Source organism: Triticum urartu, unplaced genomic scaffold (assembly GCF_056163025.1).
Source record: "Triticum urartu cultivar PI428250 unplaced genomic scaffold, HENAU_Tu73 scaffold1226, whole genome shotgun sequence".
NCBI lineage: Eukaryota > Viridiplantae > Streptophyta > Magnoliopsida > Poales > Poaceae > Triticum > Triticum urartu.
The window spans coordinates 1-10,000 of record NW_028259693.1 but is presented as its reverse complement, the minus strand read 5'-3'; positions in this window follow the sequence as shown (position 1 = coordinate 10,000).

Genomic DNA, 10,000 nt, shown 5'->3' with positions numbered 1-10,000 from the left:
AAAGAAAGGAGGTAGAAAAATTTTTGGATTTATGGTTAAAGAAGAAAAAGAAGAAAACAGGGGTTCTGTTGAATTTCAAGTATTCAGTTTCACCAATAAGATACGGAGACTTGCTTCACATTTGGAATTACACAAAAAAGATTTTTCATCGGAAAGAGGTCTACGAAGACTTTTGGGAAAACGTCGACGTTTGCTGGCTTATTTGGCAAAGAAAAATAGAGTACGTTATAAAGAAATTAATCGGTCAGTTGAATATTCGGGAGCAGTAATTTAATCGTTCAAATTTTTTTCTTGTTTTATTATTTTTTTAGTAGTCTTATAGTAGTCTTAGATTTTTCATTTTGATGAGCCTCGCTTTGAGGAATTCATGGAATAATCCATTTTCATGGAATAATGAATTAAGGAAGAAAGGATATGAGTCTACCGCTTACAAGAAAAGATCTCATGATAGTCAATATGGGCCCTCAACACCCATCAATGCATGGTGTTCTTCGACTGATCGTTACTCTCGATGGTGAGGATGTTATTGATTGTGAACCCATATTAGGGTATTTACACAGAGGAATGGAAAAAATCGCGGAAAACCGAACTATTATACAATACTTACCTTATGTAACAAGGATATAGAGAGATTGTAGAAAGGGGATAGGATAGTTATTTTTGCAAGAGACTTGTTGTAAATTCCTTAACTTAAGAAAGAAAAAAGAATAAAAACACAGATACATAACATAAAAAAAAGAATAAATAAGACGAGATTCGACCTCCCCCTACATATTTAATTTCCTCTCCTATACAAAAACTAGCAAGACCCACTCCATTGGTAATTCCATCAATAACACCCTTATCAAAAAACTCCGTGAGTTCGGTTAACCCTCTTATACCGAGGGTAAAGACCCTAGTATAGAAAATATCTATATAACCACGATTATATGACCAACTGTATATATTTTTTTTTACTTGATCTAAAAATTCTTTTTTAGGATTTCCTTTGTAAAAAGAGTTTATTAAATCCAAATTCTGAAAAAAAGAATAAGCGGATCCATAGAAGATATATGCTATGAATAAACCAAAGATAGCTAGACTTACAGAAGAAATTGCATTAGTAATAAATTCATATGAATTTACAAAAGAATTAGAACTTTCCTGGGTAAAGTTTATTGAGGGAGTTAACCACTTTGATAATATGGTTAACTCTGCTATTCCATTACCAATTCCTCCATTATCAAAAGAGATTCCTATGAATCCAATGAACAAAGTGAAAAGTAGTAATATAAGAAGAGGAAATAACATAGTATTTCCCGTTTCATGCGGATAGGCAAAAGTTTTTTTAGCCCCAAAAGACGTAGTAAAGGATCCTATCCTATTTCTTGTATTACCTTGAATTTTTGGTATATTTTGTGAAAAAAAAGAAACTCCACTCTTCGTTGTTGATAAAACGAAATCCCTATTCACTCCTTTGGGTATCCTTTTTCCCCATAAGGATATTGAATACAAGGAACTCTCTTTAGTGCTACTGTAATTTTGAAAATGAACACGCAAATACCCATCAAATGTAAGTAAATATATCCGAAACATATAAAAGGCAGTTAATCCTGCAGTAAAGGAGGCTATTATTCCAAAAAAGGGCGAATACAACCAACTATTACTAAGGATTTCATCTTTGGACCAGAAGCAAGCAAGAGGTGGAATACCACAAAGAGAAAGTGTACCCCATAAAAAAGTAGTTCTTGTGATTGGAATGTATTTTCTTAAACCGCCCATAAGAACCATATTTTGACTTTTATCTGGTGAATATCCAACAAGAGGTTCCATTGAATGAATAACGGATCCGGATCCCAAGAACAATAAAGCTTTTGAATAAGCATGAGTGATCAAATGGAATAAAGCAGCTTGATAAGAACCTATACCTAGAGCTAACATCATATAACCCAATTGAGACATTGTAGAATAGGCTAAGCTTCTTTTAATATCTCTCTGAGCAAGAGCTAAAGTAGCTCCTAAGAATAGTGTTATTGTACCTACTAAAGAAATAAAACTCATTATCAAAGGTAAAGATATGAAAAGAGGAAGAAGTCGAGCTAGAAGAAAAATTCCCGCAGCAACCATAGTTGCTGCGTGTATAAGAGCCGAAATAGGAGTGGGCCCTTCCATAGCATCGGGTAACCATACGTGAAGAGGGAATTGTGCGGATTTCGCAACTGCACCAAGGAATAATAAAAAAGCACACAAAGTAGTAAGTAAAGAGTTAATTCCATTATTAGGAATCCAGTTATTAGCTATTTTGAACAAATCCCTAAACTCTAAACTACCTGTTATCCAAAAAAAACCTAAAATTCCTAATAATAGACCAAAATCCCCTACACGATTAGTTACAAAAGCTTTTTGACAAGCACTCGCTGCGATTGGTCGTGTAAACCAAAAGCCTATCAATAAATAAGAACACATTCCCACGAGTTCCCAAAAAAAATAAATTTGTATCAAATTGGAGCTAGTAACCAATCCCAACATTGGAAGTATTGAAAAAACTTATATAAACAAAAAATCTCAAATATCCTTCATCGTGAGACATATAACCATCACTATAAATAAGAACCAGGATTCCTACAGTAGTAATTAGTATTAACATAATAGAAGTAAGTGGGTCAATCAAGTATCCAAATTCTAAAGAAAAATCATTATTGACGGTCCAAGACCATAGATATTGATAGATCGAACTTCCATTTATTTGTTGAATAGACAGTTGAACTGAGAATACCATAGCTATACTTAAGAGTAAAACACTAGGAAAAGCCCATATGCGACGAAGATTTTTTGTTGCTGTCGGAATAAGAATAAGGCCAAATCCCATTGACATAATAACTGGAAGTGGGAGAAGAGGGATTACCCATGCATATTGATATGTATGTTCCATAAGAAAAGAAATTGCAATTTTTACTTCAATTTTTACTTCAATTTTTCTATAAAATTGTTTCCGATTCACCAAACCAATTCTTATCTCTTTCTGAAAGAATAAATAAAAAGAATAAGAAAAAATACTGAAATTCTTAATTTTTCCAAAATTTATCTCATTGAAATAATTAAAAATTAAGAATGGGTTTAGTTGGTTAAATTAAAAAAGTTAATAAAATAACTAGGTAACGAAGTTATTTTATTAACTAAATAAAGATATTTATAAAAATAAAAAAAAAAAAGTGGAATCATTTTACTTTCTATTCATAATTCATTTTTATATTTCTTTAAAACAAAGATGAAACAGCTCTCTTGTTCCATAATTAACTGATTGAGTGAATTCCAATGAAAACCTATGTTTATAAGAAATTATCGAATAGTCCTTACTTCATATAGAACTAAAATTCTAATGACTATAAATTACCTAAGTTTTAGAATGTCTTGTTTAAGAGACTCAGTATTTTTTGTTTTGATTGGAATTCCTTTCCTTTATGGAATACCATTCTGAACTTAATTAACTATTTTCATTTTCCCTTCTTTTTATCCCCCCGTCTTATCTTATATGGGGGATAGGCTTCCATACCATATATCTATATATGGAGTATACTTGATATATAAATAGATATAAATAGATTTAAATGAGAAACCCTTCTATATATTCTATATTATTAAAAAAAAAGTATAAAATATATAAAGAAAAAATGTTAAAAAATTCTTGTTGTCTTATCCGCATTAGACAAAATGAAGTAAAAAATAATTCAAAATTTAAGTATCTTTCAGTATCTAAGTATAAATACTAATAAAAAGAAGAAAGAAGGATTGATTTGCAGCAATAGATGTCTTTCACATACAACTAGAAAAAAGTAATTTCCTTTTTGAATGGCAGTTCCAAAAAAACGTACTTCAATGTCAAAAAAGCGTATTCGTAAAAATATTTGGAAGAAAAAGACTTATTTTTCCATAGTACAATCTTATTCTTTAGTAAAATCAAGATCATTTTCGAGCGGTAATGAGCATCCAAAACCAAAGGGTTTTTCTGGGCAACAAACAAATAATAAGATTTTGGAATAATATGAATTGACTTATCAAAAAAGAATTCCAATTATTTAATAATTTGGATTCTTCTTTGAATGTACTTTTATGTGTCGAATTACTCGGTACAATATTCTTAGAACAAAAAACCCCTCTTATCTTATATATACAAGAAAAAAAAAGTTTTGTTTGGTATACTGTGTGCTAAGTATTCTTTTCCTATCAATGAACTTTTCATAATTTTCCTAATAGAATCCTCATATTCTATTAGGAAAATTATGAAAAGTGGAGTATTCTTACAATAGGACTTACAACTTCCACCTATCTTCTCCAAAATCATAAGGTTAGTAAATCTTATTAATAAGAGCATAAAGACTTTCATTCTAGAAATTTTTAAAAAATCCAAAAAGCCTTTTCTATTTATCCATTTTATTTTAATTTCATCATTAAATAGAAACCCTTTTGGATTTTTTTCATTGTATTGAAAGAATTTTCAAAATGTAAAGGGGAAATTAATTAGAAAAAATTAGTTCTATAATTGCAAGTTAGAAAAAAGAAGTTCCAACTCTTTCAAGCAGTGTTTGTGTTTCTATTGGGCAAAGCAAGAGTTTATTGTAAAAAAAAAAAATGGAAACGATACTACCAAACGAAGTCTATTTTAATGAAAACTCTAATGTTCCTAAATTTTATGGACTTTCCCAATATCGACGATTCCCAAGATAATAGCTATTATTCTTTTAAGTTACCTATTATTTGAAGTTAGCCGCCATGGTGAAATTGGTAGACACGCTGCTCTTAGGAAGCAGTGCTCAAGCATCTCGGTTCGAATCCGAGTGGCGGCATTCTTGAAAAAGAATACAATAGATTAGAAATCAATTCGAAATTTACAATTTTGTAATGGGACCTTCCCCTTATGCTATTTGCAACTTTAGAACATATACTAACTCATATCTCTTTCTCAACGATTTCAATTGTGATTACGATTCATTTTATAACCTTATTAGTTCGTGAACTTGGAGGATTACGCGATTCGTCAGAAAAAGGAATGATAGTTACTTTTTTCTCTATAACAGGATTCTTAGTTTCTCGTTGGGCTTCCTCGGGACATTTTCCATTAAGTAATTTATATGAGTCATTGATCTTCCTTTCATGGGCCCTGTATATTCTTCATACCATTCCTAAAATACAGAACTCTAAAAATGATTTAAGCACAATAACTACGCCAAGTACTATTTTAACGCAAGGCTTTGCCACATCGGGTCTTTTAACTGAAATGCATCAATCCACGATACTAGTACCTGCTCTACAATCTCAGTGGTTAATGATGCATGTCAGTATGATGTTATTAAGCTATGCAACTCTTTTGTGCGGATCCTTATTATCTGCCGCTATTCTAATCATTAGATTTCGAAATAATTTCCATTTCTTTTCTAAAAAGAAAAAAAATGTTTTAAATAAAACATTTTTCTTTAGTGATATTAAATATTTTTATGCAAAAAGAAGTGCTTTAAAAAGAACCTCTGTCCCTTCATTTCCAAATTATTACAAATATCAATTAACGGAGCGTTTGGATTCTTGGAGTTATCGTGTCATTAGCCTAGGATTTACCCTTTTAACCGTAGGTATTCTTTGTGGAGCAGTATGGGCTAATGAGGCCTGGGGATCCTATTGGAATTGGGATCCTAAGGAAACTTGGGCATTTATTACTTGGACCATATTCGCAATTTATTTACATAGTAGAACAAATCCAAATTGGAAGGGTACGAATTCTGCACTTATAGCTTTGATAGGATTTCTTATAATTTGGATTTGTTATTTTGGTATAAATCTATTAGGAATAGGCTTACATAGTTATGGTTCGTTTACATTAACACCTAAATGATTACATAAAATAAAACCTTCATGAAATGAAGGTTTTTACTTTTATGTTTTATTTGAGAACCCCTTGAACGCCTTATCAAAGGGTTCTCAAAAATTCGAGATAGATCTAATTATACTTTTTTACTTATTTCTGCATTATATACTTTTTTACTTATTTCTGCATTAATAGAGCAGACGAGTAAAAAAAAGCAAACCTATTTAGGATAATAATTGGATAAGAGAGCCTCTACCCTGTCAACGGATAGGGAGAGAACAAAATCTGGATAAATACCAATTCCTATTACTGGTAAAAAGATACAGATTAAAATAAAGAGTTCTCGTGGTCCAGAATCCACAAAATTTGCGTTTGGAACATTAAATAGCTTGTATCCATAGAACATCTGGCGTAACATAGATAATAAATAAATAGGAGTTAATATCATTCCAATTGCCATTACAAAAGTAATTAGTGTTTTTGGCATTAACAGAAATTTTGGACTAGTAATTAGTCCAAAAAATACTACTAATTCTGCGACAAAACCACTCATTCCTGGTAAGGCAAGAGAAGCCATTGAAAAGCTACTAAACATGGTAAAAATTTTAGGCATTGGGATAGATATTCCCCCCAGTTCTTCGAGATAAACAAGACGCATTCTATCAGAAGCGGTTCCTGCCAAGAAAAAAAGTGTAGCACCAATAAATCCATGGGATAATATTTGTAAAATAGCTCCATTGAGTCCAATGTTGGTTATGGAACCAATTCCTATAATTATGAAACCCATGTGAGATACAGAGGAATAAGCTATTCTTTTTTTGAAATTTCGTTGACCAAGAGAAGTTGAAGCTGCATAGATTATTTGGATCGCTCCTATTATTACAACCAGGGCGAAAATAGATAATGAGCATGAGGTAACAATTCCATGTTGATCCGAATCAATCCATATGCTCCCATCTTTAATAATATTCCCGCTAAAAGCATACATGTACTATAATGTGCTTCCCCATGGGTATCTGGTAACCACGTATGTAGGGGTATAATCGGCAATTTGACAGCATAAGCAATAAGGAAGCCAAAATATAAAAGTATTTCCAAGGTTGCAGGGTATGATTGATTAATTAATCTTTCCAAATCTAATCCTGGTTCGTTGGAACCATATAAGCCCATACCCAGAACTCCGATTAAGAAAAAAATGGAACCGCCTGCAGTATACAAAATAAACTTTGTAGCTGAATATAGACGCCTCTTCCCCCCCCACATGGATAAAAGTAAGTAAACAGGAATTAATTCTAACTCCCACATGATAAAAAAAAGTAAAAGGTCTCGCGAAGAAAATAATCCTATTTGACCACTATACATTGCGAGCATCAGGAAATAGAATAATCGCGAATTCCGTGTAATTGGCCAAGCTGCTAAAGTAGCTAAAGTAGTGATAAATCCTGTCAATAAAATAGATCCTAATGAAAGTCCATCGATTCCCAATCTCCAGTGGAAATCGAAGACATCTATCCATTTATAATCCTCCTTTAATTGGATTAAGGGATCCTCCAGTTGGAAATGATAACAGAACGCATAAGTCATTAGAAGGAATTCTAATAAACAAATAGATATAGTATACCACCTAACGACTTTGTTTCCCTTATGAGGTAAAAAGAAAATTAATGAACCTGCAAATATCGGCAAAACAACAAGTATTGTTAACCAAGGAAAATAACTCATGATAAAGTGATAAAGACAAGATACGTTTTGACCAGAAAAGCCCGTGCTCGATTATTTCGAGCACAGGCTTCTTCGGTAAAGAGGAATCAGACGATTCGAGTGAAGTTTTTTGTAACGTATCAATAAGATAGAGCCATGCTACGTGTTGTTTCAGGCCCTAAATAAACGCGGACACTTAAAAAATCTGTCGGGCAGGCAGATTCACATCTCTTACAACCCACACAATCTTCGGTTCTCGGCGCGGAAGCAATTTGCTTGGCTTTACATCCATCCCAGGGTATCATTTCTAATACATCTGTTGGACAAGCTCGTACACATTGAGTGCATCCTATACATGTATCGTAAATTTTTACGGAATGTGACATTGGATCTATAAATTTTTCTTTTCAACATAAAATTTTTCGATCTGGTAAAAATGAAATTAGTACTATAATGAGTCATATGTATTGTAGACACCAGACGAAGCAATGGTTTATCCAAACTTCAAAAAAAAAAATCTATTTTTTAATCTGTTTGTGAGAAAGCGTGAAGAGAGCCAAGAGACTTTAATTTTGGATTTCAACAATAAATAAGAAATAAGAAAGAATTTTACGAATTGTACAGACGAATTCGAATTAGCCAATAAATTGGCTATCGTCTTTTCAATATAAATTATTGCAATATTCAAATTGCAATATCAATGAATTACAAATACAAAAATTCATTTAAGTGAAAAAGAATACTATGCAATAATCTACTAAAAAAAATGGATATTCTCAAATAATACTAAGAAAATAGTATTGATTTCTATTTATTTTAATATGTGCGCCTTTGTTTAGAGGATTCTATGTCTAATTATTCAAAAGTCTAATTATTCAATAAATTAGATTGATTGATACGAGTGGATTTCCTATTACGATGGATGGAAGAAAGAATGGATAGTCCAATAGCGGCTTCAGCAGCTGCAAGGGCTATAACAAAAATTGCGAAAATATCTCCTTTTAATTGGCGACTATCAAATAGATCAGAAAATGTTACGAGATTTAGATTAATTGAATTCAGTATAAGTTCAAGACATATTAGAGCTCTAACCATGTTTCGGCTTGTGATCAATCCATAGATACCAATCGAAAATAAATAGACACTCAAAAAAAGTACATGCTCAAACATCATTAACTAACTCCTTATCAATCTCGATTCATTTCAATATGAGGGCAAGAATTGAACCGATTCAATTAATTACAATAGAACAATTACACAACAAAAGAAAAAAAAAAAAAAAAAAAAGGAGGTATTTGTTGGCAGTAGATGGATTTTACTAAATCAAAATTGTGATTCTTTAGTTATTTATTTTAGATTTGCAATTCTTATAATTTGTACTTTTTCTAAGTTTTCTTATTGCCGAGCCATAGTAATTGCACCTATTAAAGAAACTAGAAGAATTATGGAAATGAGTTCAAACGGAAGATAAAAATCGGTTGCTAAATGAATTCCAATTTGTTGAACATTATTTATGAGACCCTGTTCTACTATTTGGTTTGATCTTGTAGTCCAAAGAATTCCATACCACGACGTATCTGGGATAGTAGTCATTAGTGAAAAAACAATAGTTATACAAACGAGTGAAGTGAACCCATCTCCAATAGTCCAATAATTCTTATCTTTAGACCATTCTGAGCCATTTACGAACATTACAGCGAATATGATCAAGACATTTATGGCTCCCACATAAATAAGAAGTTGTGCGACAGCTACAAAGTAGGAATTTAATAAAAAATAGAATAAGGATATACAAACAAGAACTAATCCCAGCGAAAAGGCAGAATAAATGGGGTTGGTAAGTAATACTACTCCTAGACCCCCTAGTAGAAGAACAAATCCCCCAAATAGCATAAGAATCTCATGTATTGGTCCAGGTAAATCCATTATGGATAAAAAGAAATTAATAGTATAAAATTTTTCATGAACTGACTAAAACTAAAGGATTCAAGGAAGGAAAAAAGGATTAGGGTATTTTTTTGTGTATAAACTTATAGTTATAAATTATATTATATCACGAAAATCTAGTCTGATTTAAAATAAGAAATAATTTCCAATAAGCAGTAGTTTTTCGTTTTTCTTTATAGTTTAATTTTAAAGTTTAATAAAGAATTATTAGATTTTTATAACAGAAAGACAAAATCAAAGTTTAGTAATCAGTAATCGTTCTTGAATTCGAAGATTTTTCTTTGTTTATTTTACTTTCAGACGAATTCCTAATTGTTTGAATTGTGTAATCTCCCATTATGGAGATTGGTAACCGACTTAAAGCAATTTGATTGTAATTCAATTCATGACGATCATAGGTAGAAAGTTCATATTCTTCAGTCATTGATAAACAGCTTGTTGGACAGTACTCAACACAATTGCCACAAAATATACAAACTCCGAAATCAATACTATAATTAAGCAATTGTTTTCTTT